The 27,556-nt window shown below is 40.6% G+C and overlaps 1 protein-coding gene across 7 annotated transcripts in view; it reads left to right on the top strand.

The window, feature by feature from the left end:
* CTTNBP2 (cortactin binding protein 2) overlaps positions 1-27,556 on the top strand; it is a 166,926-nt gene that overhangs the window by 44,906 nt on the left and 94,464 nt on the right. Inside the window, exon 2 of one of the 7 annotated variants that reach the window (XM_045495411.1) lies at positions 11,819-11,893. The exons of the other annotated variants lie outside the window; for them this stretch is intronic. The gene's annotated coding sequence lies outside the window, so the exon portion shown is untranslated. The remainder of the gene's footprint in view (positions 1-11,818; positions 11,894-27,556) is intronic. 7 annotated transcript variants of the gene reach the window in all.

Here is a 27,556-nt window from a genome sequence, read left to right as displayed (position 1 = left end):
TTGAGTCTTGTGATGAATACTCTAAGGTTCTAACCTGTGGTCCTCTCTTCTAGAGAGGAGAAAAAGGATGCAAAGGTAATGGCGTGCTCCTGCTTTGTCATCTGTTGCTATGCTACTAACCCACTCCAAGGCTTAATGACTTTAAACAACATCATTCATTTATTTTGCTCACAGATCTGCAATTTAGGCTGGGCTTGGTGGGGACAGCTCACTGTGTGCACTTCATGTGGCAGTGGGGGTTCTACTTCCAAGATGGCTGTCTCATGCTGGCTGTCTGCAAGGAGGTCTGCGGGGACTGTGGACTGGGGCCTTGAGTTCCTCTCCACTTCTTCCACTTGGGCTTCCTTGTCACAAAGTGGCTGCGATCCAGCAGTGAGCATCCTCAGAGACAGGAAATAGAATCTGCCCGTTCCTTAAATCTGGATCACAAAGTTACTTGGCATCGTATTCAATCCGTCAGCGGTCACAGGGCGAAGATTCAAGGGGAAGAGATAGAGACTTGACCACGTGGAAGGAGTGTCAGAGAATGTGGTGATAATGTTTTTAAAACTCCAGAAAACTGCTGCTTGTCATTTATGGAGGCTTATCTGCCAGGAGTGCTATTTAGCACTGGACATGATCTCATTTAATCCCCACCAGCCTCCCTTGAAGGAGATAGTATTGTTCTCTCACTTTCAGACTCATGGCTAAGTAACGTGTTCTGTGTCACCCAGCTGACAAGTGGGGAGCCAGAACTTGGACCCAGGCCTTGCTGACTCCAAATGCATCTTCTTAACCACTCTGCTATATAATCTCGTGGAAGAGAGCTCTGTAATTGCTACCAAGTCTGATGCAAGACAGGCTTGTGTGTAAGGGTAAATCACAGATGAAAGGGTTGTAGTGAAGATGAATTATGGATGCCTTCTGGGAAGAGGTGGCATTCCAGGAGTCTTTTAAAGAATGAGTGCATTAATAACCGGACGGTGAGAAGTGGATATGCGTCTGAAGGGCAGCATGAGCACAGGATCCGTGTGTGCTCTGGGCACAGAGAGAAAGTAAGAGGGCCTGGAGCACAGGGTGATGGAGCAGGAGATAGGCCAGGCTTCATCAGGGGGTTTTTGAACGCCAGGCTGAAACATCTGTGTACCTAGTATGATGGGGCAGAGTCCTTCAAGATTTTTTTTTTTTTTTTTAACGTTTATTTATTTTTGAGACAGAGAGAGACAGAGCATGAACGGGGAGGGTCACAGAGAGAGGGAGACACAGAATCTGAAACAGGCTCCAGGCTCTGAGCTGTCAGCACAGAGCCCGACGCGGGGCTCGAACCCACGGACAGTGAGATCATGACCTGAGCCGAAGTCGGACGCTTAACCGACTGAGCCACCCAGGCGCCCCTAGTCCTTCAAGATTTTTAAACAGGAGAATGGACTAACCTGAGGCATTGGTTCTTAAAGTGTTTTCCAGACAAGGTGTATCAGCATCACCTAGGAACTTGCTAGAAATGTAAATTCTTAGACTACCCCCCCGCCCCCTCCCCCCCTTCCCCCCCCCCCCCCAGACTGACTCAGAAACTCCGAGGGTAGGGCTGAGTAGTCTGTGGTTTCACACACCCTCCAGGTGATTCTGATACGTGCCTCAGTTTAAGAACCACTGATCTGAGGGATGGTCACTTGTAAAAAAGCAGGTGTGTTTATGTAACAGCATCAGGTTACCCTTAAAATCCCTATTGCTGATGAAAATCCCTGAAAGCTGGAAAGGCTTTCTGCTCAGTAAGCAGAATGGCCAGCAAATGGGTGGCTGATGGTGGTTCTAGTTGTAAAGACATTTTGATGAGGAAAAGGCAGCCAATGGCTGATCTCAGAACAGCTTCTCCAGAAGCCATCATTAAGTGCCTCAAAGTGACTCAGTCCAGACATGTTCTCAAAGAAGCCTATGGAAATAGTGCCATAAAGGAGCTTGCTTGAATTTTTGGATTAAAATAAAATGTCAATTATTAAGACATTTAAAACCGTGTGCAATATTCTATTACAGTTGATGTAATTTTTATTTACTTCTTACACCCCTAATTGTTCCACAGAGGATTTGAGGTGGCTTACAAGGATAAAAACAGCAAAATGGAAAAATAGGAGTGTGTGAAAATCAAGATGTAGGAACGAGAACAGTGGTTTACAAACCTTGTAGTCGTAAGGTCTTTTCTTCTAATGAAATCTTGAGGCCCAGCACATAAAACTGAGACTGACCCACTGAGTTGAAGCAAAATTTGGGGCTGTAGGCTTCCTGATAGGGAAAATAAAACAGGACCAGATGCGAGATACCGGATTTGTGTTGTTAGGGGAAACAGCATGGCAATTACTTCCTCAGGGAAGGCAAACTCCTGGTACCGAAGTCTAAAATTTTTGTTGTGCTTCTTCAAATTGGAGGTGTTGCAGAATGTGTTGGGTTTTTTTTTTTAAACAATATCCACATACAGTGTGATAGCTGGGTGTGTATTATCCAAGGACATAAGTGGGAGGCAGAACAGAGTAGCTGGGGTGAAGGCGAAGTGTGTAGGGTGGTGGTGAGGGGTGGGCAGGACAGCGTGGTTTTAAATGCACAGCTTTCTGGGGCACCTGGGTGGCTCAGTCGGTTGAGTGCCCGACTTCGGTTCAGGTCAGGATCTTGCAGTTTGTGAGTTCGAGCCCCGTGTAGGGCTCTGTGCTGACAGCTCAGAGCCTGGAGCCTGCTTCAGATTCTGTGTCTCCCTCTCTCTGACCCTCCCCCATTCATGCTTTGTCTCTCTCTGTCTCAAAAATAAATAAACATTAAAAAAAATTAAAAAAATAAATGCACAGCTTTCTGATGCTCTGCTGTGAACTAGGCAATCATCAAGTCCTCTAAATAAACAGATGGGCTGTGTGACCTTCAAACCATTTGCCAGTGTGATCTCCTATCATTTCCTGTGTTCCTTGTTTAATTAGTTTATGTGCTCGTTTTTTTAGACTGAACAAGTATATCACTTAGATCCAGATATGGTTAGGCCAAGCAGTAGCTATAAAAACTTGAACATGGGACCACAACACACTCGTGTACAAAATGAGAGTTGATGTAAAATCATTTTGGCTTTTAACACTTTTTCTAAGAATGTGCAATGGCTGCCTGTGACAAACATTTTTTATGAATTTGTGAATATACTCTGCAGTTTAAGTACTGTTAGTTGACATTAAACATTTTCCTATAGCCCTGTAATAGTTCTGCGAAACATCTCGTCCAATCAAGATACTTCAGTTTGGAAGTTCATCAGTTTGAAAGTTTAACAGTTTTCCACATGCTTGACTTGGTACTTTCCAGCTCCTTTTATTGTCCTACTCCTCATGCTTTGCAAACCAGTTTGTGCCACATTTTTTCTGGCGCACCTCAAATGGTTTAAAATGTTACAAGCGTTTTGATAGCCCTGTAATACAAAATGTTGTTATTCATTTGTTTCTTCCTGCCGGTGAATTGTATGTTGATTTTTTATATGGCCTTGTTGCTACTTTCTGTGGTGTCTCTAAGTGGATAGTGTGTTTTTAAAATGTAACTGACCAAGTATAACTTATGATAAACACTCACTGCCATTTTTACTTCATTGCAAGTTACGCTACCCTTTTACAATGAGAGTATTCTTAATCCTGAGATAATATTAAATTATATAGGTATCTGTTCAAGAAAAAAAATGTCACTATACAAGAAGCTAGCTTTTATATCTTGATACATTTAACCAAGGAGTGAACATTATCAGATAGCAATAATAATGGAGAAGCTTTTTAAGTTTTATTAGTAAAAAAATTGTTTATGACAATTGAAAATTTAAACTTTGTAAAATATAACAATTTTCCTCTATGGGCTATTCAAATGTCTCATTAGTCTTTGCCTTAACTTTGCAGATAGCATTGTGTGATGCTTTAAAGTCACAGCTTTTTAGACATTTTTTACATGATTTATAAGACCCATGGGGATTACTATTTCTCTGTGGCTCTGTTTTCCTTACTAATAACTGAGTTCTAATCCTTCCTGTACCAGAAAATTATACTACTTTTTCCTAATGGATACATGTATTACTGTATTGTAAAATTTTGACTTAAAAGTTGACCCATAATATTACCACCATAACAGAGTTGTAACTAGGTTATTTCAATACCATTTTCTAGTCTCCATTTTTTAATCAAGCATTTTAAGTATTTTTAGTGTTTTGAGTGTTCATAAATTGTAGCCTTGTTGACTGGCTGTATTTCATATGGCTGAAGAACTACAACCTAATTATTTTTCTATATTCTCTCATCTGCTGTTTTTCTGTTAGTATGTAAAGGGATGGTTTTCAAAATATTTAACAGCAGAAATCACCAGTGAATCAAAAAGGATGCCTAACTAACCGGGATAGATGACATCCGTTACACCATCTTGTTGCATACTGTCTGACCAAGAGTTTTTCCTATGGGTATCTTTTAGAGATGTTTTAGCTTAGAAAGCCTTGTAAGGAGATGCACAGCACATTCAAATACATTTGCTTGTAAAAATCTATGTCATGTTAATGCATATTTATAACACCTGCTAATGATTTTAGGCTGACCTATTCATATAGCATGAAACCTGTAATTTAAGTGGGAATGGTTTTAAACGACATAATTTACGAAGAATTTTAACAGTTATGTTATTTAACATGTATAATTTCCCCTAATTATTAAAGCAATAAATGTTCTTTGTAGAGTATCTTAAAAAGGCACAAAAAGATATTCCCATCATTCAGAAGTCACCATTTTTCTCTGCATAAAAGGGAATCTCTCAAAAGAGGTTCATGCTCTACATAGTAATTTGGGCAACCTGTTTTCATAATACATTGTAAACATATTGCCAGATGCTCTTAAACATTGTGGTTTTTAATCACTGCACATTATGGATTTAACATGAAATGTCAGTAGTCGGAAATGCCACCATCTTAGACCTCATGAGGTACCGTTGCAGTTCCTTCTTTGAAGATTCCCCCCCAATTCCCTGGGTCTCTCAGTTTGCCCAGTTCACTTGGCAAAAACCGGATACATGTTAAATTCAACTCTCTGCCTATTTTGTGCCCACACAAGTAGGGCTCTACGGGCTGGAGAGGCTCAACCTGGCTGGCTGGGCTCACTTTAAATTCACAGGTGTATCCTCTTATGGGCCCTTTGTGCTGGGTGGCAGTTATATCACATTTCTTAACACTTGACTCACCTGTTCCCCTAGATTGTTTCACGTTTCTTCTGTTTTCTGAGACCTTCCTTCACCTCCTCCCTTTGCTTCATTCTCGGCTGCTTTCAGTTTCACTGAGAGCCAGAAGCAATCCAGACTTCCATATTCTGTCACGGTCATCTTCGTTCACTGGTATCTGTACCACATACTCATATCTCCTCTCACTGAGGGCAGACTTCTGGGCTCAGGTTCCCCTGGCCAATGTACACCTGATTCTGTACCTTCTCGAATATTCAGGGACCTCTTCAGCAATTGTCCCCCCTTCTGTGTCACCTCCCTCCCCCCCTCCCCCCCCCCCCGCCCCTTACAGCAAACCTCCTTGAAATAGTTGTCTACTAGCTGATGCCATCCCTTGTTCTTCTATTCTCCCTTGGTATTAATCTCATCAGCTTTTTTTCTAACACTATCCCAACTGAAAGTCAATCCATTCTTGTAGTTGCCAGGAGAAGAAAACAAAACAACTTGGAGTAAGACTTAGTTCCTCTTTTTTTCCTATACCTACATCCAACCTCTCTGCAAATCTGGTTGGCTCTGTAAGATGGAGTCTGACTGCTTCTGTCCATCTCCACTGACAGTAATCTGTTTTGGTTCCTGTTGTTTGTCTAGGTCCATTTGGGCAGCTATCACAAAAATGCCATAGGTTGGGGGACTTTAGCAACAAACATGTCTCACGTTTGTGAAGGCTGGGAAGTCGAAGATCAAGATGCAATGTTGGATGAGAGCCCACTTCTTGGTTTATGACCCTACATGGTAGAAAGGGGCTAGGGAGCCCTCCCATTCATGACGATTCCATCGTCTTCACCCAGTCACCTCCCAAAGGCTCTGCCTCCAGATGTCATCACCTTGGGGATTAGGTTTCAACATATGAATTTTAGGGGGACACAGTTAATAGCACTACTATAACAAAATTATCACAAACTTAGTGGCTTAAAAGCAACACAAATTTATTAGCTTACACTTCTGGAGGTCGGAGTGTTAAATGGGTCGTCAGGGCTCAGTTCCTTCTAGAGGGTTTGTTGGAGAGAATGTTCCTTGTCCTCTCTAGCTTCCAGAGGCTGCCTGTGTTCCTTGGCTTGTGGTCCCTTCCTCTGTCTTCAAAGCCAACTGCATAGTAAGTAGTTTCTCCTCCCTCCTCTCCTTCCATAATCACATCTGCTTCTGACACTTCTGCTTCTCTCTTTCAAGGATCCACATGACTATATTCAGCTCACCCACATGATCTTGGATAAGCTTCCTATCTCAATATCCTTAACTTAACCCTATCTCCAAAGTCCCTTTTGCCAGGTAGGGTAATCACAGTTTCCAGAGATTAGGACCTTCTTGGGCATAATTATTCTATCGGCTGAAACCCTCTTGCCTGTGTTGTTTCAGCAGCTTCCTAACTGGTCCCTCACTTCTGCAGTGGCCACACCATAGTCTGTATTCTCCAGAGCAGCTAGAGTGCTCCTGTTACAACCGGGTATGTCATCCTTAGGCTCACAGTCTTAGTGGTCGTCATCTCTGAGGCAGTGGCCTTTCAGTGGCCTGAGGGCTACATGGGACCCCTGACTCCTATCTCTACTGTTCTCTCCTAGTCCCCCCCTGCTTGTTCCTCTGTAGCCCTGCTGGCCCCCTTGCCTGTTCCAGTTTTGGGGCTCTTGCATTTGTTTTCCCTGCCTGGAAAGCTCTTCTGAATGGACCTGTGGCTCTCTCCCTCCCCTTTGTAGGTCTTTGCTGCAATGTCATCTTCATGAGGCTTTCCCTGACTGTCCTATTTTAAATTCTCACCACTGTCCATATCACATGCAGCCCTGTCCTCCTTTCTGGCTTTCTTTAGTTCCATTGCATTTATTACCATTTCATATGCTATGTATTTTTATATTCTTAACATATTTTCATGTTTGTTTTTATTTTCCCACGAGGATATAAACTCTGTGAGGGCAGGGATTTTGTTTTGTTCACTGTTATTGAATGAATGGATTTAGATTGACTCCAAATTGTCCCCTGTGAAATACAGATGCATTTTTTTTAAGTGCTTAATTATTTTTGAGAGAGAGAGTGAGAGAGACAGACAGAGGATCCGAAGTGGGTTCTGCGCTGATAGAGAGCCCATTGCGGGGTGAATCCATGAACCATGAGATGATGACCTGAGCCCAAGTCAGATGCATGTGATTTCTGGTGGGGAAAAAGTTCTACCAAAATGCCTTAGCTTTGTATTTGAGATTTACTTTATCCTTGGAGAGATGTCGATCCTTTTAGGGTCCTGAGGCTACCACTACTGTGACATTTGATATTTGAGGGTTGCTATTCTCTCATTAACTTTCTGGCACAAGTGGGTGTAGAGGGCTCTTCATTCTCTGTCGCAAAACTGGTACAAGGCGGAAATGTTCCGGAAGACTTAAGGAAAGAGTGAAGATGAAAGGAAACTGAAGACCTTCTAAGTCCAAGAGATCAAAACAATTTTTGTAATAACAGTAGACAGTATTATCTTTTTCCACTCTCATCCTGTCCTGAGTATAGATGGGAGTATTCCAGAGCTGATGTGGCATATGATATTGCAACAGATGAAATGAAGAAGCAGATAGGATAATCTGGCTATTTTCTATCAAGAAGGATATTAGAGCAATTTGCAGAAATATAAAATAATGCCATTTTCTCACTTTGGTTTGGAAACTGTAGTGATTTTTTCCATAAGACATGTTTATGTTAACATGCAGTGGATTTACTGTTTTGAAATAAGTTAATAGATTTAAATTTTCTCAGTTTTAATTAAAAAAGATTTTTTTAGTCTTTATTTTTGAGAGAGAGAGAGAGAAAGACAGGAGAGCAGAGAGAGAGAGAGAGACAATCCGAAGCAGGCTCCAAGCTCCACGCTGTCAGCGTAGAACCTGATGCAAGGCTCAAACTCATGAACTGCAAGATCATGACCTGAGCCGAAGTCGGATGCTTAACTGACTGAGCCACCCAGGCACCCCTCTCGGTTTTAATTTCTAATAAGATAAATGGCAACAGCTATAATCCACATAAACAAGTTATTTGGCTCTTTAATAATTTTTAAGAGTAATCCCGAGACCAAAAAGTTGGAGAACTGCTGGTTAGATAATTGGCTTTTGAAAAATAGCTTGCTCATGTTCAGCTGTGTCCTGCCTACACCCATTGTTCCTCTGGACCCCACACTGAGCAGTCTCAATTACTTAGCATTCATCCTCATAATTCACATTTCCTGCTGGAAAACACAGCTTTCCCCAGTGGCAATGGAAATAATTGCCCACAGGAGAATTCCAGACTGCTTTCCAAAGAGCTAGAACCATACTCTGCCACCAAAGCAAGCGATAACCATGTAAGATGACCCTGCACCATCCCAGGGATGTGCTTATAGATTATGCGCCTGTGTGATAATAGTTTACATGTGTGAGGAGGTCATTGTTCGAGGGTGGAAAGGACTTATTTATTCATTTTTGATCTCGTGATGTGCCTGACCCCACTGTGGTGCTGGGGGATGCTGATGGGAATCAGAAATAGCCCTTCTCCCTTGATTCGTTGACACAGGAGTTGGTTGTGACCCAGGGTTCTACTCTTCACAAAAGGTAGTTTTTCCCATCTAGTCTATTTCTGGAACTAGAAATGTTTCAAAAGCCTATGGGTTCAATAAACTTGTGTTGCTTAGTTATGGTATTGTGCTTCTCAGTCTTCAAAACCTTTAAAATATGCCCTGTTTATGAAATGTATGAACAGGTGTTCATGTATGTATGTGTATATATTTGTGTGTACGTATATACACATACACATGTATAATGTGTGTGTTAATTTTTATACTCTACATAACTTAGAGTGAAACTTTCGGAATCAGGAGAATAGGTTGAGTTGTAACTTTAGAAGTTGAGATTAATTAAATTTGATGATTTGGTCAATGTAATTTGTTATTGGAGTTAATTATCATAAAAATATTTGATGGGTAAAGGCTGTTTTTAAAACCATCTTTGGGTGATTTCGTAGAAGTAAAGATGTGTTACTTGGTGGGACCTGAGGTATAGTGCTGTGGATGACAAACTGAGGTATGGTAGGGTGGGGCTGTGTGGCTGGGGTCCAATCACTAACAGGACTGGAGTGGAAGGTAGAACCAGGACCAGGCTCCGCTCTGCCATGTGACTCCTGAAGTCAGAGGTTTGACCTTATTTCTTCTCGAGATAGAAGTAGCATTTTTATTACACTAACTGTGTGGCTAGAATGCTCATAAGAGCACTTTAGTAAGAGTAAAGTGGGAGGACCTACGTAGCTCAGTTGGTTAAGCATCTTAGTTCAGCTCAGGTCATGATCTCGTGGTTTGTGGGTTCAAGCCCCACATCAGGCTCAGAGCCTGGAGCCTACTTCAGATTCTGTGTCTCCCTCTCTCTGTCTGCTCCTCCCCTGCTTACGCTCTCTCTCTTTCCTCCTCCCTTCCTCTCCCTCCTTCTCCCTCCCTCTCCCTCTCCCTCTCTTTCTCACCCTCTCAAAAGTGAATAAACATTAAAAAAAAAATAAAAACAAGACTAAAGTGTTTGGATCCCCTTAAAACGAATAACCTACTAGCACATTAAACATAGTGATTTGTCACGTTATAAGTGTGTTGAAGTATTTCATTTATTGTGATCCCTTTAGCTGTTATTAGAGGATTTTACTAACCTACAAGATGCTCTATTAAGGCAGTTCTGTGATATTAATACAGAGCTTTGGAACTAAGTCCAGACTTTGCCTTTATTAGCTGTGAGACTTTAGGAAATGTCTTTCTATTCCTTAAATCTCATTTACCACTTTGACAAGTGGGGTATAAATAACCATCTTAATATGGTTGCCAGGATTTAATGAGGCTACATATGTAAATTATAATAGTAATAGCTAATGGTTACCTGGCTCTCATGATGTAGACAGGGTGAGGGGTTGGGGGAACATATTGTGGGAAAAAATTACTAATCGTGATGAGATTTTGTACCAAGAGAATGATAGGTAGGTTCTTAGTTTAGGTATGTGTTTAGAGAAGGCCTTAAAATGAATTTTAATGTTTCTCTGGGAAATGACCATGAACCTGTGGAAATTGCATTTTGGAGGATTTTTTTTAAAGCTCCCATTTGGAATGTTCATATACATTATTAAGCAAAAACGTAGAAACTCTTTAAGGGAGTGAAGAAATTCTGAATAATAAAATGATACAATGCTTCCCAGCTGCTACATAAATGCATATTATTAAAAAGGCTTATAAGAACAAGTCTAGAGAAGTAAGTCCTGAAATCTTTATCCTAATTCAGGTTTCTCTCAGTATCTTATATGCCACTGTTTTCATTAATATTTTTGTAAGGGCAAAATCAAAGGCGATATTTGAACCCCTGAAATGAATGAAATAGTACATTTTTCAAGCTAGATCACTTGTTAAATAGCTGATCATTTTTTGAGGGGGAAAAAAAGATTGAATTCAGATCTATAAATCCTTTTAATAAGTAGGAGAGTTTTCAAATATTGGGCCTGTGATTAATGCAGAATTAATATATGTGAATGAATTTTTAAAATTCTTCCTGTTCCTTCTGTAATGATTGAATAGTGTATAAGGAAAAGGATTGCCTGTGGTCCAAGGTATGTCCTCAAACAAGACGTCAGATATCACATACAGCTATTTTAATAATAACGTTAACTTTACACACCATACTCCTGTTTTGTGCTATGTGTTCTTTATAACATGCTCCGTTTTACTAAATGGGAAACTGGAGCCACTGTTAACTCTCCAGTTGTCTTAGTGGCTGAACTCTGGTCTTTAGGCTCAGAGTCTAGTCTTTTCCCATTTCACCATGATTGTTGCTAACACCAAGAATGGACTGTGATGCTTGGAGGATTTGTAGAAAGCATTAAACTGTTCAGTGCTACTGAGCAACTTGTTAATGCGGTACTTACCTCTAGGTTGAATCTGTGTATCTCCCCTCAGGAAATTGTATCTCTTAGGCCAATATTCCAGTTATCTATTGCCACATCACAAACTACACCCAAATTTCCTGATTTTAAATGATGATTTGTTCCTGTCATCGTCTTCGTAGGTTGGCTGGCCTCAACTAGGGTATAGAGTGGTAGGGTGGGGCTGAGAAGGCAAAGGTCAGATGAAAGGGGACCTTGTTGGCCACAGCCTTAGGTGGATGGCCCCCTTTCTGGTGCCTCTAGACCATCCTTTGTATAGAGGTAGTTGGTAGAGAGATTGGTCAGGGAAAATGACAGGAAGAGTATAAGAGCAAAGAAGGTAGCCAGGGTGTACCACGAGAGGAGAAGCAGAAATCAGAAAGAATCTGGAATGATCTGTCAGTGAGGGTTAGTGGTTGTGACATTAAAGTTTATTAGGCTTACAGATGTTAACAAGTGACCATTTTGTTGTAATTGTTGGTATTGTCATTACAAAAGTGTGGAGTTTAGTGCTTTGTTATTGACAAATTTGGGGGTTGCAAGGAACAGAAACCAAATCGCTCCCAAGAATATATTGGCTCATGTAATTGAAAAGTTACAGGAGTAAGTCTAGCTTTTAGGAATGGCTAGCTAGACTCAAGGACTCAAATGATGTCGGTCAGCACTTAGTCTCACTCTCTCCATTTCTCAACTCTGATTTCTTCAGGTTAACTCTTCTCAGGCAAAAGACTGGCCCTGGTTTCTCTGAAAAGTACAGCGCTGGTAGAGCTGGAGGATTAAGGTACCTTCTACAAGAATTACATTTATTAACCCTCTCAGTATTCTTAAAGATCACTCAGTTTTATAAAGAGAAATACGTGAAGGAAAAAAACCCCTTGAAATGATAAAAATTTCAGCTCTACATAGCGATCGGAATGACCAAAGTCCAAACAATGAGAACACTAAATGCTGGTGAAGATGTGCAGCAACAGCGGGAGCTGTCTTTCCCTGCTGGTGGGAATGCAAAATGGTGCAGCCAATTGGGAAGACAGTTTGGAGGTTTCTTATAAAACTAAACATACTCTTACCATACAATCCAGCAATCCATTTCTTGGTAGTTAGCCAAAAGGGTTGAAAACTTAGGTCCACGCAAAAACATGCACAGGGATTTATAGGAGCTTTATTCGTAACTGCCAAAACATGGACACAACCAAGACGTCCTTCAGTAGTGAATGGATAGGCTGTGGTACATGCAGACAACGGCATATTATTTAGTGCTAAAAAGAAATCAGCTACCAAGCTATGAGAAGATGTGGAGAAACCTTAAATGCATCTTACTAAGTGAACAGAGCTAATGTGAAAAGGCTACCTACTGCACGATTCTAAGTATATGACGTTATGGAAAAGGCAACAGAGTCAAAAGATCAGTGATGTGGCAGGAGTGAGGAGGGGAAGAGGGATGATTAGGTGGAGCCCAGAGGACTTTTGGAGCAGCAAAACTGCTCTGTATGACCCTATAATGATGGATGTATGTTATACAATTGTCCAAACCCATAGAATGTACAAGACCAAGAGAACTCTGAGGTAAACTATGGACTTTGGGTGATGACGTGTCGGTGTAGGTTCATCAGTTGTAACAGATGTACCACTCTGGTGGGGGGGAGGTGTTGGTAATGGGAGAGGCTATGCATGTGTAGGGGCAGAGGTGGGTGGGAAATCTCTGTACCATCCTCTCAGTTTTGCTGCGAATCTTTAAAGAGTGCTTTAAAAAATAGTCTTTAAAAAGTTTTTAGCAGTAGTTCTTAGCTTGCTAATTCAAGGATGTGACCTGAGCTTAAAACTTGAAGTAACAGGAAGAAGTAGGAACATCAGTCTTAGTAATGAAGCCTCCTTTAACCAATGCTGCAGCCTAGACTTAGCCTGGGTAATTTATAAGTGGTATATAATTTATCCTCTCTTACTGAGTGTGTAAGTGTGACACACTGAGTGTGTAAGTGTGACAGTGTTCAGTGTACTGAACACTGGTCATTGTGTCAGTCAACATGCTGTGCACTGTACATTAAGTATCTCCTTAAGCTTTTCAACAAGGCTATGACCTAGGTATTATAATCTCGGTTTTACACATGAGAGACTGAGGCTTAGGGTGTTTAGCAACTTCGCAGAGGCCACCGAGCTAGGAAATTCTACCGCCAAAATTCAAATCCAGGCAGTTGGAAACCAGAGTGTCCATTCGGGACTGAATTAGGTGGCTTTGCATCTCTAGAATCTCCAATTTCTTTCCAAAAGCTCGACCAGACCCTTTAGCCTTAAGCAAGGTGAGCCTTGTGAGTTGGTGTACCTGTCTTTTCATGTGGACAAGACACACTGATAACTTACTGTGCTGACCTTGGGGCTGAGAGGGAAGGTGGCCCTTGCAGCTACTTTTTGACGCCACTTTAGCTGCCCCTCTGTGGGGAGGCTTGTTGGTTAGAGCGTCCATCCACGCATGACAGCTGGCCTGCTTAGGTTCGCAGTTCCACCTAAGGAAGTAAGGACGGTAAGCTGTTTTTCCTTTTATTGATGCTGGCAATTATCTGAGGAGAGTAGGAAAATTGGAGCGCTGTTACATAACTTGAGGCATTTCCAAGAGGCACCTCTAAATAAACAAAGCCTCAACCTTTTTTGCTTGTGTAGCTTTTGAAGGGCCAGAATTATTTTATTTTGAGGACATAAGTAAACCCAACCTAGCACCTTCCCTGTGGACCAAGGAATTAGTCTGTGTATTTGTGCTCAAAATAAAATAGAACAAGTTATGGCAACTCATCACTTGCTGAAAAGCAGTAGAGTCGAATGGTCTGAGTGAGATTTCTCCAGATGTCAAGATATTTATGATCAACACTTGAAAAAGTAATGTTTGTTCATTTTTAAATGTTAATTTTACTATAGTTCTTTTATAAATTGACATAAATAAATACTCTGCCTCAGACTAGGTACTTACCTTGAATTCTAAGCAACCAATTCAACCAATTTTAAATTGTCTTTCATAAGGAAGAGAAGAGAAATCAGTTTGTTTAGATCTGTGCTTTGTATCATTTCCTAACTGGAGTGAATTATAAAAGAATCTTAAGGAGGAAGATAAAAAGGAAACTAGCATAAGTTCCTGGTTCAGAATCAGACTGCTTCTCATTTTTTTTTTTAAAGGTACCGTATTGTTTATTCTAAGCTTATATCACACACCCCGAGCCAAATATATTTAGGAAAATAAATTCCAAAGTCAGTCCGTTTGGTTGGGCCATCATTAAGATGTTATTTGTATTTTTTTTGGGGGGGGGCAGGGTATAGTTTAAATGAGAATAAATTGTGTCTAAAGATATTACTGATTAACTTTTTTCCTTCTAGCTGGAAATTCTTAATTGGAGTGCTCAATTTCAAAGCAGCAAAGCTGGTCTATTCAGTACTGACACTACTGATGTACATTTAAATTCATAAAGAATTGATTGTTTATTGTATACAAGGTCAGTGCTCATGATAAACATAAGTATGTATGGCCCAGTCTCCTTGTAGTTGACTTCCTGGCTTTGGAGGGGAGAGGGAAGGGGGAGAGTTTGAAGCAAATAACTCAGTTGTGGTGATGCAGAAATGTTTGGGTAGGAGCCACACACATTGTACAGTGGGGGCACAAAGGGGGGTTCGGCACTGGGGGGGGGGGTCAGAAAAGGCTTCACGTAGAAAGACACTAGAAACTGGCTCTCATAGGAAGAATACAACTTACCAGCTATGTGCACAGAGACCTGCAACAGCACAGCGAAGTCAGGGCCTTGTAAATAGTTTTGTAGTTGAAACTTGTTTTAAAAATTAACCCAGGATTTGTTTTAATCACATATGGTAAGACACAAACATGGAAATGACTGTCGTAGGGGGAGAATTTTTTATACTCTGGTCTGTAGAAGTAGGCCCAGCATTGCCAGACAGGGCCACATGGGGAAGCACCGGAATCAGTCTGGAGGCAGAAGGAGTGAGGGAAAGTATGGACAAGAAGTCTTCATTGTGGTTTCCATGGGAAGGAATGGGTAAAGCAAGGTAAGCAGACTTATGGATACTTTCAGGAGGCTCCAGGGTGGAGAGACTGCCCCTCTTTGTTGAGTACCTGGCTGTACCTGGCCGGGGGGTGATGGTTAGGGCAGGGGAGAGTGGCTGCATGTGTGAGAGTCTGCTAAAGGAGGCAGACAGAGGGGCCATGGGCCCTGCATTGGTTGGTTTGCATCTAGAGGTCACAGTCACAGGAGAGTCATGGGCTGTCTTTAACAACTGGCTAGCTCTGGGAGGAATCTCTCTCCCTAGATGCCAGAATATAAAGAATACAGAAAATAAGAAAATGCAGTTATTAGAAATCTTAGGAGGTAAAGAGGAGGAGGGTGGGTGCTGGTATGTAAAAAAGGAGAGTAGAGGGTGGCCTGGGTGGCTTAGTCAGTTAAGCATCTGACTCTTGGTTTTGGATCAGGACCTGAACTCACAATTCGTGGGACTGAGTCCTGCATTGGGCTCTGCACTGGTGGTGCGGAGCCTGTTTGGGAGTCTCTCCCTCTCTCTCTGTCCCTCCTCTGCTTGCTCTCTCTCTCTCTCTTTTTCCTTCTCAAAATAAATAAACATTGAAAAAATAAGAGTAGAGATAGAATAAGAGGTCAGATCATGGAGGACCTTCATGAAAGTTTGGGCCTTATTGTTAAGTAATAACTCTGGACAGATTTTGATCAGTTCCTTACACCTGCATTTTGGAGTAATCCTTCTTAGGAGCAAAGAGTAAGATTGATTGGAGAGACAGAGGTGTGGAGACCAAGCAGGAGATTGTTGCAAGTGTTAGTATGAAGGTGACAAGGGGCCAGAGGAAGGCAGTGATGGCTGGGATAGTTGGGAGGGGACACATATGAGAAACTCTTGCAAGGCAGCAATGATGAGCCTGGACTGACTGGCTGTGGGTACGAGAGGAGTGAAAGTGGTTTCTCTGTTGACACTCAGGTGAGTTTCTAGTGTGGTGGTACCACAGCCCAGACAGGGAATATGTAAGGTAAAGGTGTCCAGGGGAGAAGATGAAGAGTTCAGTTTGGTACTTGATGAATTTTCTGGCCTTACTGGAACACCCAGGGTAACCTATTTGGCAGGCAGTTGGATGTAAGGTTCTGGAAGAGGTAGTTTTGGTCAGGGAGGACCATTTGTAGTGCTTGGAGATAAAAGGATGTAGTAAGGGAAGGTGAGGCATAGATGGGATTAACAACCTTAGAGGGGCAAAGAAACAGTTTCCTTTGAGAAAGGTAATAATGGAGAACTTTGAGATTACTGGGAAGAGATCACAATACGAAGAGGAAAGCAAAGGTGAATGTCACAAGGAGGAGAACGGTGAGTTAGGATCCTAGAGAAGGTTTGGCATGTCCACCATGAAACCAGGGACACATTGGAGGATAGGCCTCCTTCTTACCACTGTGACTCACTGAACCCGTAGTGATCTTGGCTCCTTGGGCCCAGATGAGCTTGGAGGCTTGAAATGTGTACTGGCTTCAGAGTGAGCTATTAATGTGCTTTAGCATTGTTCAGCATTCCGAGAGAGCACAGATGGCAGATGCTGAAAGGACCCAAGCTTACTGTGTAGAGAAGTAACTGAAGAAGCATCTGAAGAAACATGAACTTTCCACTGGACTGCGAGAAACAGTGCTTGGGGAGTGGAAGATGAACTAGGGGAGAATGCGGTCTCTTTGTAGTCGTGATAAAGTCCGAGGACATGAGGATGTTGAGGGAGCGTTCTGGTAATGGCTGTTCGAGCCAAGGATATTAAGAAATTGTGAGCTCTTTTCTTTCTTGCTTGCTTTTTTTTTTTTTTTTTTAAAAGCTTATTTATTTTTGTAGAGAGAGAGACAGGGGGAGGGGCAGAGAGAGAGGGAAAGAGACAATCCCAAACAGGCTCCTTACTGTCAGTGGAGACCCTGATGTGGGGCTCAGACTCACGAACCGTGAGATCATGACCTGAGCTGAAGTTGGACGCTTAACTGACTGAGCCACCCAGAGCCCCAAGAAACAAATGGTGAGTTCTGATCCCATTGCTTATCCACATGATTCAGGTGCTCTGGGATACTGGCAATGTTCTGATTGAATACAGGGGACTAAAGTCTTACATAAGCCACTTATATGTTTTCTCTTTTTCTAAGTGTTTGAATTAAAAGTGAAAGTGTAATAACCAGTAAATATTTCATCCATGGCTAGAATTATATCTTACCAAAAAACCCAAAAAACTTACATGTGGAAACATCATTAGCCTTTTTCTAACCAGTAGGATTCTTTGACCATTTAGTAATCCAGACTCTTTATCCCCAAAGAGTAGTTCAAATGTAAGTTCTTATTACTACTTTGTGAAACAAAAACATTTTTCAATTAATTCAGACTGAGAAGTGTTTATTTCCTGTGAGGAACAGGCAGCCTTCTAGGCCATAAAGCCAAAGAAGAGTGGTGTTTGTTCTATGACAAGCTTTTGTGATGAAGGAAGAACAGTCCAATGCTTTGCAAAACTCTTAGCTGTTGAGTGGCTCTAATGCCTTCCTGGGTCTCTTCTCCCTCCAAATAATGCATCAGCTCTGAGGACAGTATTTCTTCCAGTGGCTATATGTTTGATTTCTAATTCTTTGCTCTTATTTCCAAATCTAGTTCTTGACAAAGAGAGGAAAGGACTAGGAATACTTCATGCATAGTGTGTTCCAGTATGTTTTTGGGCCTTCCACTCAGATAGGGGTTTGATGGGCTTATGAATCCTAGGGTAGATTGTTAGTCTGTCATGGTGCTGATGAATTTCTTGACCTTAGAAGATACCCATGGAGCACTTGCTCTTGGCCTCCTAGCATGATTTTGTGACTCAACATAACCATGGCAAAAATACTATAACCTAGATCACCTTTACAGGTGCATTTATTTGATTATCTTCCTTGAAAGAAAAATAATTTGGTAGCATGTTGTGTACATCATATGTGTTGTGTGTGAAATCTTTTAAAGTCATTTTAACATAGGGAAATAATAAAATTAGGACTGTTCATACTAAATTAGCTTCAAAAAGTATTATTTTGGAAATGGGCTATTAAGATTTTTTTCTTACAAAGGTTGATTTTGCTTTTGTCATTTTGGTGGACTCTTTGTTGATACTGTTATTTATATGTGATAGAGTAGAAATTGTTTCTGTGGATGACAGGCTTAATGTCAAGTACATGTTATCCTTTACTTTTCAAACACAGCTGCAAGTGCCTTGTACCAATATTTAAAAATAGACTTCGCAGGCAAAACAGTCTGTACATTCACAGGCAAGTACAATATGATTTTAGAGCGATCTGCTAAATGCATGGCTATCCTAAATCCACTCAGACATTATCATGATGCCTCGTGTGTATCTGACAGCTTCTCTTTTATGAATATTGTTGTGTGGTAAGGTCACTTGGTTTGAGCATGAAGCTCTTGTAACCAGGTCTGTGGTTGTGATTCCTATTTGGAACATTTATCGTAGCATAGAGGAAGTTAAATTATACCTGAGGCCTTTCCTTCTGGCCAGCCAGATGGGGGGAGACAGGCACTCCAAGGAATGGGTAAAAGAGTGTGTGTGGATGCCCCATTCCTAGTCCAGTTGCTTGTAGGGATGTATGTCTTCTGGGAAGTTTAATGGCATCATCATCTTGTATATAAAGCACAGACATTCGGATGAAAGGTCATGATTGCCTTTAGTGTGAACGGTAATGTTGTCTACTCTGGCTGAGGGACTGTGACCACAGGCTTTAGTTCTGTCTGATCAACGTTTCTGTGTAACTGATCAGTGTTTTAAGAACTGACATGTTTTGGCAGAGAGTGATGACCTCAGTCCCATCCTAACTGTTATTTTTACTATCCTTGTGTTCTCCATGAATATTAATGGGAGACTGAAGATATTAAAGGACAGAAACAGATGCCTTCAGTAGCTGTTCCAGGATAGAGGGGGTGGGAATGGCAGGGTCCCAATCTCCTTCCTGCAGCAAGTTCCAGTGAGCCCTGTAATGTGCCACCTACACAGATGAGTGGTGTCATCTGCTCTGAGGCCACAGAGGCTTTCAGACTCATGCTCCACTTTCAGTGAGAAAGTGGGTGGCATAGCTTAGAGAAGAGAAAATGGATTCTTACAAGAATAGACTTTAAACATATAGTTCATATCTACTCTTTTCAGAAATTGATCATAGCCAGTCATAAATTGTGTTGGAGACTCAGGAAATGATTGCCATTCATCTTGGTCTAAACTCCTTTGGAAGAGATGCCACAGTTCACTGTTTCATAATGTGTCGCATATATTTACACTATTCTATAATTTATTCTCTATTAGAGACTACTTAAGGTATACTACCCCCTTCCCTTTCTGCTCACAAATGCCCCGTGGAATAGGACTAGGGAAGCTGGTTGCTGGAGAAAAATGGCTCTTGCATAGACATAACTTGAGCTCTCATTGAATAAATGGTGTAATGTAAACAGAAAAGGTCTCGCAGAAACATAAATAGTTGAGCATTTTCACCAATGTGATTTGAGATGGTTAGGCCTGTGATGGATGATTGTATGTTAATACCAACCAACCTATGCATTACAGTTGATGGTTTATAAAGCATTTCACAGCCGTTTTTGTGTCAAGTGCAATGAAGACAACGTTGTGTGATCTAAAGTGGATTCTCACCCCATTCCTGCAAATGACACTTGTCCTGCTGAGATCTGTTCCTTGAACAAGATCATGTCTTCCCCTCACCTTTGCATAGGTCCCTGGTCCTCTGACTTAAGAGTAGCTAGAGGTGTCTGACCTACAGTTTGTGCATCTGCCACCTGTCCGATGGGCTCATGTTTATTGCAGGTGTATGAGGAAGTCTGCCTCCCGGGACTCTGCTTCCTCCCAGGGCTGCCGCAAGATCTATGTGGTGGTCCTTTTCTGGCAACTGCAGTGGATTTCTGGTTTGCTGTGGGAAGTAGCAGTAGGTATACATTCTTGCAAGGACTGGGGAACGTTTAATGGTGGTAAAATTACTGGCAGGGTTTGAATAGACTGCTTTCAAACCCTTGACATTCCTTTTCCCGTGATTGTTGTTGATATGGAATGAGTCATCTTCAGCTGGTAGATGGTGAGAATATTAAGAGCTTTCTGTTTAAGTTTTCCAGATGCTCAGCAGTTCTTGCGTTTGGTGAGTTACTCCACGGTGACCAAGGCTGGTTCCGTTGGGAGTTGGGGAGGTGGCTCAGCACTAAGAGCTCTCTCTCCCGTATTCTCTCCCTATGTCCTGGGGAATTGTATTTATAACCAAGCCAACTAATGTTTCTTAGGTTATGGAAAGGACTGTGTTTAAAATTTTTAATCACAACCTCTGCCACAGACATTATGTGTTATATTCTCCCCAGCAGATAAGACACTGCCTTTATTTCGTTGTTTTTCACTTTAAAATTTTTGGATGGGGTTGGTTATGTTAACAGTGTTCCCACACCCACCCACTGCTGTTTCCACATTTCATTTCTCTAGGCACAAAAAAAATAGGCCTTTCCGGAATTATCATATTGGCAAACTACATTATTCCCGAAATAATTGAAACATTTCAAGGAAGTTACCTTGCATCCCCCTGAGGTTGGCTGGTTTGTTTGGATAATTCTTTATGGGTTCATTTTAGGCAAGATGTTTCATGCTGGGTTTTTTTTTTTTTTTTCTTCCCCTTGTTATGAGTCAAAAGTCCTAGATGATTAAAGCCTAATAAGAAAATGCTTCTGTGCAGTCATGATGATGTGAATAATAAAAAAGTGGGGGGAATACCTATTTGGGAATTCTCAGAAACAGGAATGTGATCCAGTATACATGAAGTGAGGTTGGGGGGGTGGGGGGGGGTGGCGGGTAACTGCAGAATTCCTGCTGGTGTCCTTGGTACAGCAATATTCAGTCCCCATGAGTGGTTGGTTTCTTCTCTTGACAATATCAGACTACAGAAGCCTTATTTTTTCAAACACTTATTTTCAATGGTCAAATAAAATTATACTCTTTAATCATTGGGAGCATATTTTCTTACGGGTGTTCTAAGTCATCTCTTTACCAGATGACTATTTTGCTAGTTCCCCAGAATATCACAAACTTTGATACATTTTCTGGTGGGATTACTTACTTTGTTGGAAAATTTTGCCAATTTATTCATTATCTAGAAGCTTTAGAAAACGTAAAGAATATGAGTTGGAACTTCAGCAAATGAATGGCTTGTGCAGATTTGTTTATTTTAAGGCTGCATGGTCGTATCTAAATTTACCCTGAAAGTTGAAAAACACATCCATTAATAAGGGCAGAGCTTATAAAGTTAATGGCATAACAGTATCTCCATTCTCTAAATGTGGTGCTTCAGAACACATCATTTGACTTACATAAGAACTGATTTTTTTATGTTAAAGGGTGATGCTGAAATAGGATTCCATTGTATTTTGTTTTGTCTTTGCTTTCTGCTCTGTAATCCTTTAAAACACATCTCTTAAAAGAATTCATTATTATTTTCTCTGCCAGCAGAGTGTTGTATTTATGTGTGTTTCTGTACATGTTGGATGATGATTTCATTTCCATCCATAGCGTGTTGATTCTGTTTTACTTCATATACTGTATTTCACGAGTGCACCCTCAGTGCTTGACCTTCCACATCCATGAAGGGGGCTCTAGCATAATGCACAATTAGGGGCACAGGGCTTTTTCCTTAAGGGGTGTGATGCAATAGAAGAGACAGAAGAGTTGTAAATGCGTGCCTGCACGCCTGAAGACAATCCCCCAGCTCTAAAATGGAAACTTCAGCACTTGACATCTGACTCACAACTTCCCATTTCTCCAGTGAGATAGCCTAAATGATGTAAAAACAGACAAAAACAAGAGAGAACTAGTGGTCATCATTAAAATGATAGCTATTAATTATTATATGTTTACTCTTGTTCGGGTACCCAGCTAAGTGCCTTACGTGCGTTATTTCATTAATCCTTCAGAATAACAAAACCAGAACCCCGGATTGGATCCTCTGTTATCCTCTCGTTACTGGTAAAGACCGAGGGGAGTAAAATAAACAGCCCAAGGTTACATAGAAGTAGCAGAGTCTATCAAACCCTTTTTGTGTGATCTCTGAGCCCACTGTCTCCACTGCTGCACTACCCATGTCCTAAAGGAATACCTGCTATATGCAATGATCATATGACCAGACTGAGGCATAAATGAGCGTTGACTCACTTCCTGGACCCTGTGATGCTCTTCGGGAGGCGGACCTGTAACTTGGTAAGAGCCAGCCAACTGGTACCTACCTGGATCTGGAGAGGCGAGGGCAGACTATGCGATAGGTTAGGGAGTTGCCACCAGAAATCTCTTCCACAAGTGTGAAGGAGAAGCACTAGATAGCAGCATTGCCAGGAAAGCTGTCTTGGACATCAGTGCCACCCCCCCGATACTCTGCCAGCACAGACGTTGGCACAGACATGCTCTCGTCCCTCCTGGGCAGGTGCAGCCAGAGAGATTCCTTGTCCTTGACACCCAAGGCCGCCGGGAGGAGCCCAACAGAGGAACCTGTTTCACGGGGCTGTGGCTCTGACTTCTCCTCTCCCCTTCTCCTCTCCCCTCTGAGCTGAGAGGAGCACTGCCATGTAAGTTAGCACCGGTCTGCCCACTGCCCTCTATTAGAGGAGCATTTTAATGGCAACCAGCTGGAGACTAAAGGTGCTCAGAGATTCTACCTGCCCTGCTTACAGATAAACACCAGATCTGGGTTAACTCCTACTGGTCCAAAGATGGAGTAAAAAGAAAAAACCTAAGGCTATGAAAGATTTTGTAGCAAAATCATTTAAAATGCAAAGAGACGACCTACATTTGACAAAATTATTATGAGAAGCAAGTAAATTTTAGAAAGTAATTTTTAGACACCATCTGCTTTGCGTCTTAAAATTCAAGGAAACATAGACTTTGGAGTGAGACTGAATGGTGGATGAGCCAGACTGTGATGGAGAGTGAACTGGCTGCAGAGTTGGGGAACAGAGAGCGTAGCCGTCGGAGGCAGATCGCTGGAGTGGGTACTGCCTCCACAGCTCCTGGCTCTACAACCTGTCTCAGGCCCTTTCAGGTTTCTCCTCTGTAAAGTGAGGATGACAGTATTGACAGTGGTTAGAATTTAAAATGCACTCGGAGAATTGAAGCATGTTTTAGCACTAATAGTGAAAAATCAACATTATAAAAAATGAAATCCATAACAAATTTAAGAAGTTCTCCCAGAACCCAGAGGAAAGGATTAAAGTGATAAAGTAGAAACAAAGATACGTATGTTTAGAAGGTGGCGAATGGAGATCCACCAGGAGAAAAATGGATGTTCCTGAAAAACACCAGAACAAATCGATTGGTTGCTGCAAGTGAGATGTAGCAGAATCTTTATGTTAAAAAATCTGTAGGGCAGGAAAATACCAGCCAACACTGGGAATAATCTTAAATGTTACTTACTAATTTTAAAGTTCGAAAAGGAATTAATTGGGCAGAAAAGCAGAAGGTTTACCTAAAAAGGGAGAAAAATCTATCTGGCCTTGGACTTGCTCCTGTGCACTATTGAATGCAGGAGGCAAAGAAACAATATCTAGTGTTGAGAGTTATCACCTAAGAATGTTTTCACCCAGACCAAGTGGTGGTCGTGGCAGAAGGAAATAGAAATCATACTCAGATTGACAGAGAAACAGAACATTCTCATCCAAAAGCTGCTTTGAAAAATAAATACCCTAAAGATTTACCTAGTTTGAAATAAGCATTAAGATATTAAGCATGGAAATAATGGTATAACAGTGTAAGGAGAAGCAAGAAGTTGGCTCTTCTACTTGGTGGGGGCATTGAAGTACTTAGGGGGAATCTTCATAGAGTCATCATCGAATGTTGGGCGAAAACTGTTTGCAGAGTTACTCGTGGTTCTGACGAGCAGCCTCGATTGAGAGCTGCTTTAACAGTTTTAATCAAGATAAAATATGTACAGAGATAATTAGGAAAGTGGGGATATTGCCAAAATTTTCTTGTTCTCAGATTTATGCTAATTGATTTTAAAATAGAAAACTTTTGGAAGATACAACAGCAAGATTATTTTCCAGTGGCAAGTCTTAGTTTTATGAAAAAGGCCTCTTTCTTCAAATGTTTGTCTAATTTGTACATGATACCAATCAAAATTATAATTGCTTTTTTTGAGACTTATTTTATCAACTTCTAAATTTCATCTAGAAGAATAAGCTGGTAGTATAACAAAGGAATTTTTAGAAACTGATATTGTGAAAGAGGCTTGTCCTACTGGTTGGTAGGATTTAATAGTACAAATTAAACATTTATACTGGCAAATTCTGAATAGGAAGATAAAGGAAACAGTGGAAGGTTCAAAAACAGAGCCAGTATTGTAGAGATAATACAGTTCATAATGATAAAAGGGACAGTTTATCACAAAGACATAAATGTTTATGTGACGAGTAATAGAGCCTCAAAATACATGAAGCAAAAATTGGTAAATTTAAAGGGAAAAATAGACAATTTCATAATTACAGATTTTAATACCTATTTTGGTATTTGATAGAACAACAAGTAGTTATTAGGGGAAAAACAGTAAAAACATAGAAAATATGAATAACACGCTCTATCAACCATCTTGATTAATTGACATTTGTAGAACGTATTCAGTAACCTCAACAGAGTTAAATGAGAAACCAGTAAGGATAAGGCATTAAAAAAAGACATCCAAATATCTGGAAACTTCTGAGAAAAACATCTCTATAATTCATGTGTCAAAGACAAAATCACAGTAAAATTAGAAAATAATTTGAACTGAATGACAGCAAAAATGCATCAAAATATTTGAGATACACCTCAAACAGTACTTAGGGAAAAACTTATTGCTTTAAATGCTTACATTTATTTTTATTATTTTTTTTGAAAGTTCATTTATTTATTTCGAGAGAGATCGCAAGCAGGGGTGGGGCAGAGAGAGAGGGAGAGAGAACCCTAAGCAGACTTCACGCTGTCAGCATGGAGCCAGATGTGGGGTTTGAACTCACGAACCAAGGTCATTACCTGAGCCAAAACCGAGAGTCAATGCTTAACTGACTGAGCCACCCCGATGCCCCTAAATGCTTGCATTTAAAAGGAGAAAGATCTGGGGCACCTGGGTGGCTCAGTTGGTTGAGTGTCCGACTTCAGCTCAGGTCATGATCTCACTGCTCATGGGTTCGAGCCCCACAGTGGCCTCTATGCTGACAGCTTGGAGTCTGGAGTCTGCTTCAATTTCTGTCTTCCTCTCTCTCTGCCCCTCGCCCACTCATGCTCTGTCTGTCTCTCTCTCAAAAATAAATAAACATTAAAAAATTAAAATAAAATAAAAATAAAAGGAGGAAGATCTAAAAATGACCTAAGGTTCTGTTTTAAGAAACTATAAAGAGAGGGGAATAAAGTAAACCCAAAGTAAGTAGAAGGAAAAAAAAATTGTTAAAGAGCAGCAATCAGTGAAATACAAAATAGATAGTAGAGAATATAAATGTAGCCCAAATCTGGATAATTAAAAAAATCATCAAAATTGACATATTCCTGGGGCGCCTGGCTGGCTCAGTTGGTAGAGCATGGTCTTGATCTCAAGATTGTCAGTACAGGACCCACATTGGGCATAGAACTTACTTAAAAGGAAGGAAGGAAGGAAGGATGGAAGGAAGGAAGGAATGAAAAGAGCGAGGAAGGAAGAAAGAAAGAAAGAAAAGAAAAGAAAAGAAAGAAAGAAAAGAAAGAAAGAAAGAAAGTTGAGATTTTCCTAACATGAGCAAGAACACGAACCCAAATCACCGATACTGGGCATGAAAACAAGGGATTATCACTACAGAGCCTATAGATTTCACAGAGATAGTAAGTGAATACTATAAACAACTTGAACATCCTAGATGAAATGGGCAAATATCTTGAAAACTATGACTTACAAAATTGCTAAAAGAAATAAAAAATCTAAATAGTATCATATGTATTTTAAAAATTCATTAGGAAAAACCTTTTTCAAAGGAAGACTCCAGGCCTGGATGACTTCACTGGTAAAAGCTATCAAACGTTCAAAAAATAAATATTGTTATATGCACAAACCTTTTCAGAAAATACAAGCAGGGCCATCACGGCCCATTTCATTTTATGGGGTTAGCAGTCCTCTACTCCCCAAACTGGCAAAGATAGATAAAAAATAAAGAAGAAAATATAGACCATTATCTCTCATAACCACAGATGCAAAAAACAAAACAAAACAAAACAAAACACTGCTGGTGGTGAGAATATAAATTGGCAAACTCTCTGAAGAGGAATTTGGTAGTTTCAGAAATCATCAAAATATTTTTATTCTTTAATCCAGTAAGGAATAATGGATATAATACCACAATGGATTTCTCTAATAAATGTTCCCAGGGGGTTACCTCCACATATGTTAGAACAATCAAAAACTAAGTGATAAACAGTGAGATTTTCTTAAATATGTTAGATTTGTGCAATACTATTAAAAATATTGATATAAATTATTGAAATGGGAAATAGCAAATTAAATGGGAAAGGCTACTTAAACGTATTTGCTTAGGTCCTTGATAACTATTTTTAATACATGCTTAAAATAATTTGTAGAATGTAAGGCAAGCTTAATAGTGACTGTCTTCTGACAATTGAATTATGGGTGATAGTTTTCCCCCCTTAACAGTATTTTCCCACACTGCATAGTGAACATGTATTATTTTATATAAAAATATGAAATAGTTCAAATATTAATAAATTTTTGGATAGTTTTTTTTATTGTTGAATAATGCGTCTTTCATGAAATTTAATAGTGCCTCTTTCATGAAGGCTTTAAAATTATTTTGTTTTGCAGTGCTGGGGTGGCTTAGTTGATTAAGCGTCCAGCGTCAGCTCAGCTCATGATCTCACAGTCCGTGAGTTTGAGCACCACATCGGGCTCTGTGCTGACAGCTCAGAGCCTGGAGCCTGCTTCGGATTCTGTGTCTACCTCTGTGTCTCTGCTCTGCCCCCACTCACGTCCTCCCTCCCACCCTCCCTCCCTCTCTCTCTCTCTCTCTGTCTCTCAGAAATAAACATTAAAAAATTTTTAAATTAAAACATAAAATGATTCTGGTTTCTTATATGAAAAGCTCATTTATAATTACCAGTCCCCAGTTATAGAAACGATTACTTCTTTTAACCTTAAGTAACTAACTGGTATGTGTGGAGTATTCTGCTCGTGGTTAAGTTAGAGAGGCATAAAAGGCATGGTTTTAACTGTCTAGTATAGTTAAAGATACAGCTAACTGTAGCAATTAAATGCCTATGGCAGAGTTGGCAGGTAGGTTCATCTGTGTCCCACTTCTGATTGATGGGTGGTGGCTGCCTGGAGGTATGAATTAGGACAAATTGTGAGTCTTTTCCTGGATTCAGCTTCCAGTGTAT

This window comes from Leopardus geoffroyi, chromosome A2, assembly GCF_018350155.1.
Source record: "Leopardus geoffroyi isolate Oge1 chromosome A2, O.geoffroyi_Oge1_pat1.0, whole genome shotgun sequence".
Taxonomy (NCBI): domain Eukaryota; kingdom Metazoa; phylum Chordata; class Mammalia; order Carnivora; family Felidae; genus Leopardus; species Leopardus geoffroyi.
Note: the sequence above shows the minus strand (reverse complement) of the source record. Positions and strands in the feature narration are given on the sequence as shown.